This window comes from Choloepus didactylus, chromosome 24 (assembly GCF_015220235.1).
Source record: "Choloepus didactylus isolate mChoDid1 chromosome 24, mChoDid1.pri, whole genome shotgun sequence".
NCBI classification, from domain to species: domain Eukaryota; kingdom Metazoa; phylum Chordata; class Mammalia; order Pilosa; family Megalonychidae; genus Choloepus; species Choloepus didactylus.
The window spans coordinates 16858734-16863752 of record NC_051330.1 but is presented as its reverse complement, the minus strand read 5'-3'; positions in this window follow the sequence as shown (position 1 = coordinate 16863752).

Sequence of the window (5019 nt, the reverse complement as noted above, 5' to 3'; positions counted from 1 at the left end):
TGCTTTTGGCATGATGGTAAATTCTATTTGCCAATCCTCATCTACTATCGTGCCCTCTGGCTTACACTCCTTTCATAGGGGATGGAGGCCGGGGTTTTGGGTTTTTTTTTAGCATAAGTGAAATACCTTTATGTTATTTTCTGAGTGGTTTTTTGCATATTAGGTACTATAACACAATTTTTCAGCCTCTGATACATGGCATCTCTTCCATAATGAGTGCTTTGCTATAATGAGTGCTTTGATGTAAGTAAGTAAAGAACTCTTTCCATTAAGTGTTCAGGATTAAGAATTATTCCGTCTTTAATCTAAATCCATCCTTCTTCCATTCATTTGTATGGTATGGCATGTTTGATTGAGAATTAACATCTGTTTTTTTTTTTAATTTTTTTTAAGTCAAAGCCCCACTCTTTTTTTTAATTAATTAATTTATTTTTAATACAGCTTTATTGAGATATATTCACATACCCTACAGTCATCCACAGTGTACAATCAGTTATTCACAGCACCATCATATAGTTGCGCATTCATCATCAGAATCAATTTTTGAAACTTTTTCTTACTCCAACAAAAAATAAAAATAAAAGTAAAAAAGAACACCCTAAACATTCCATCCCTCCTCATTCCCCCCTATTTTTTCGTTTAGTTTTTGTCCCCATTTTTCTACTCATCCATCCATGTGAGCAGCCACCTTCCGGATTTGGCCTAGTGGACGGGCTGCAGCCTGCCCTTGAGTTCCCCCCGCCCATCGAGTGGTGCCAAGATGGCGCCCACATCCTGCTTCCGGCTTCTGATGTATGTAACCACCCGCTGTATTCACCAATCATGCTTGTGTGCGTGGCGTTAGGCCATTGGATACACGCAAGGTTTATAAGAAAGTTCCCGGGCAAAGCTCGGGGAGACAGCCCACAAGGAGCCGTACCTGACGGCCGCATCGAGGTTGTTCTCCCCCGAGGTGTCTCGCCCCGGGTGGAACCTGTAAAGATGATGATTGCCTAGTCCCATTAAAAGTTTATCTGCTTTACCACCGCGAGTCCTGAGTGATCACAAGTGCTCCGGGTAAGACGTTGTCCGCACCCTCTCTCCCCTTATCTCTCTGGTCCCCATCGCCGGCCGACCGAGGACTCGAGGCGGGGCGGAGAAGCGCCGGACAAGTGGTGGCCCGTACGGGGAACTTCGAACCCGCAACCTCATTTGCGTTCCCCTCGCCCCGACGGAGACGTGCTCCCGGGATCCGTGGTTTGACCTCCGCGACTGATCACCGCGAGAAGGTAAGCACCCCCTTTCCATACGAGGACTAGGGCCCGTGGGCGTTCAGGTAGCCCCGGGGACTCGGAAGAGCTCTCCGAGTGATTACAAGACAGTGCCGGCTGCAAGCATGGGGCAGTCCGGGAGTTCACCCCTACTAACCCCCTTAAAGACCCTTTTGAAACAGTGGGGTATCTCAGTTAAGAGAAGCTCTCTCCAGCGATTTTTTGATGATGTGGCCACTTTTGCCCCCTGGTTTCCTTGTTCTGGCAGCCTTAATCTGCCCTCTTGGATGAAACTTGGTCGTGATATAGACCGAGCGCGCCAAACGGGTGTCTGTTTGGACCCGATTCTAGTCCTTATATGGGAGACTGTTCGTGCAGTACTTGAGTTAGAATCAGCCACAGGCCTAACTACGCCTACCGCCTTGTTGCAGGCGCGACATGCACTCCAAGAGGCTCAGTCTGTTTCATCTGCGGAGGGCTCCCATAAGGGCAAGCCGCCGGAGTCGAGTGCTAGTTCTGATAATTCTGACTCAGAATCTGAAAGTGAGGCAGATGAAGGGCCGGAAGCGCCTCCGCTGATTGACCTAGAGGGGCCTCCTGTCTCACCCACGCGGCCCTCCGCCCCACCAGCAACGGCTGCTGCGCCTCAGAGGATGCACCTGCATCCGGTGGATGGTTTCAGCGGTTCCGTAAAGGGCCCTTATAGAGGGCTCCCTCTGGCGGACATGCCGAGTACATACCCTAACCTTCCCGCGCAATGCCCAGAATCCCCACCCGACTACGCGGACCCTCCGCACCCTTCACCCAATAGGAGGCATTTTTGGAGGTGGAGCCCTTTTACCACATTCAGACCTTTTGGCGTTCTTGGCGGCTACCGACCGCTGCTCAGTGAACCCGAACCAGCCTCCGAGATGTTCCCAGTCATTATCAATCAGCAAGCTCGTAATCATGAACCCTATGATTACAAGCTCTTGAAGGAGCTGAGGCAAGCCGTCCATCAGTACGGCCCTAACGCCCCTTACACCCTGAATATGGTTGAAAACCTCTCCGCCCTAAATCATACACCTGCAGATATCCTTCAGCTGGCTCGCTCTTGCTTGCCTCCTGGCAGGTTTATCGATTGGAAGGCGTGGTTTGAGGAGTTAGCTGAGGAGCAAGCCGCAAGAAACGCTGTGGCAAGGCACGGCGGGTGGAATGCGGATATGCTTTTAGGGAAAGGTGCTCACGCCCAGAATCAGACAGGATACCCCCAGGAGGTTTATGCCCAAATTTTTCGCTGTTTCATAGGGGCTTGGAAAAAATTGACAGGGGAAGGAGAGGCGCAGGCTTCGCTTAGCGGCATACACCAGGGTCCCACAGAACCTTTTGTAGATTTTGTAGCGAAAATGCAGACTGCGGCTGAGAGGATTTTCTCAGATCCAATGGTTGCAGAAACTGTGGTTAAGCAGATGATTTTTGAGCAATGCAATAAGGAGTGCAAGGTTATCCTGGCACAGAATAAGGGAAAGAGCTTGACAGAGTGGGTTCGGCTTTGCAGGGACGCTGGCAGCCCGTTAACTAATGCGGGGCTGGCTGCTATGTTAGCCAGCTCCTTACAAGTAAACACAAAGGACCCCAGAGCTTTAGAGGTAAAGCCAAAAAGATGCTATGGCTGTGGCCAGTCTGGGCATTTTAAGAGAGACTGCCCCAATAAAGATCAACCGCCTGCCGTTCAGCACCTCCGCGGGCCACGTGCAGTCACTAGGCTGTGTGGCCGCTGCCACAAGGGGCCTCACCGCGCCGAGGACTGTAAGTCAGTCTTCAATGCGCAAGGAGTACGCCTTTCTGGTCGTCCTGAGCAAGATTCAAAAAACGGGCAGGGGGGGTCCACCCTTGCGGTGGGCCCCCAAACACACCAACGGACGATGCGGCCCCCATCCAGACCCGCGCATCTCCCGGATCAGCAGGATTGGACCTCCGTGCCACCTCCGGGCTCGTGCTAACCCCAGCTATGGGAGTCCAATTGGTGGGGACCTCTTTCAGGGGGCCCCTTCCAGTAGGAACCGTGGGGCTTATATTAGGGAGAGCATCCATAGCGTTAAGAGGATTAACAATTGTGCCAGGTGTTGTAGACTCAGATTTCACGGGTAATGTCCAGGTTATGGTGCAGTCTCTGCAGGGCACTCTGGTCATTGCAGAGGGCGATAGGTTGGCACAGCTTCTGCTCTTGCCCAGCCTGCATTCAGTCTTTCCAAGCAAGCCAGGACAGAGGGGGAATAAAAGATTTGGGTCCTCCGGAGAAGTTTTTGAGGGTCTTCAGATGTCCCTAGAGTCTCGACCCATGCTGACTCTTAAAGTACAAGGCCGAGCCTTCCTAGGTCTGTTAGATACTGGAGCCGATAGGTCGATTATAAGACAGCAAGATTGGCCCCCCGCTTGGCCAACGAACCAAGCGGAAGACACCATCAGAGGGATCGGCCAAATCTCAGCGCCCATGGTGAGCGCCATTACTCTCCATTGGGAGGATGAGGAAGGGCATCAAGGCAGTTTTCAGCCTTATGTGCTGGCCCTGCCTGTTTCGTTATGGGGAAGAGATATTCTAGCTCAAATGGACGTGACTTTAACCACTGGTTACTCTCCAACTTCTAAACAGTTGCTGAATAGAATGGAATATGTCCCGGGCAGGGGGCTGGGAGCCTCCTTGCAAGGGCGCGTGAAGCCCATTCAGGCTGACTCTAACCCCGGTAGACAAGGCCTGGGTTTTTCCTAGGGGCCACTGAGGGTGCATACCCGCCTAACATGGAAAGTTAAGGCTCCAGTCTGGGTACCTCAGTGGCCCTTACCTCAGGAAAAACTTTCAGCATTGCATCTTCGTCATCAAAAAGAAATCAGGTGCGTGGAGGCTTTTACATGATTTGAGGGCCATAAATAGTTGCATGGAGCCTCTAGGACCTGTCCAGATGGGGTTGCCCCTTCTCTCCACTTCACCCTGAGGATGCCTCAAAATTTGCTTTAAGACAGACAACGGCCCGGCTTACGTTAGCAAAGCTTTTCAAAAGTTTTGTGATGTTATGGAAGTTAACCTAAAACACGGCATCCCATACAACCCTCAGGGGCAGGGTGTCATCGAGAGAGCGCATAGGACCATTAAAGAACTATTGCAAAAGCAAAAGGAGGGAATAGGTCATGGTCTGTCCCCCAGGGCCCAATTGTCTGCCGCCCTATTTACATACAATTATTTAAATGAAAACGCATCAACCATGACGCCTGCCCTACAACATACCACCCCAGGTCCTCCGCATAGAGGCCTGGTCCGTTGGAGGGATGTTCTGTCGGGGCAATGGAAAGGTCCTGACCCAGTGCTCAGCTGGGCCAGAGGCTCTGTTTGTGTCTTTCCCCAGGAACCAGGACGCCAACCAGTGTGGGTACCGGAGAGATTGGTGAGAACCGTGCAGTCGCCTGAGAACACCAAAGAACTGCAGCCTGACGGGTCGTTAAACCCCCAACGTGACCTGTTGGATCCAGTCCTCAACTCGCGTGATGAGCGGTCAAATGATGTCGACGGTGTCGACCACTCCCCAGCAGACCGGGAAGAGGGCCAGGAATATTGACCTTTTTTCCCTCCTGGTTCTCTTGGCCTAATCTGACCAACTGGGTTCTTCTTGCTGTGGGGTTATTAGTAGGTTTGATCATTGTTAAGAGTTTGCTGGAGCGTTTGTTTCAAAGACAACAGCAATTACGTGTTACCGCCATGATGGCCATGTCCTCTGCCTGTAACCCTCCTGATAAC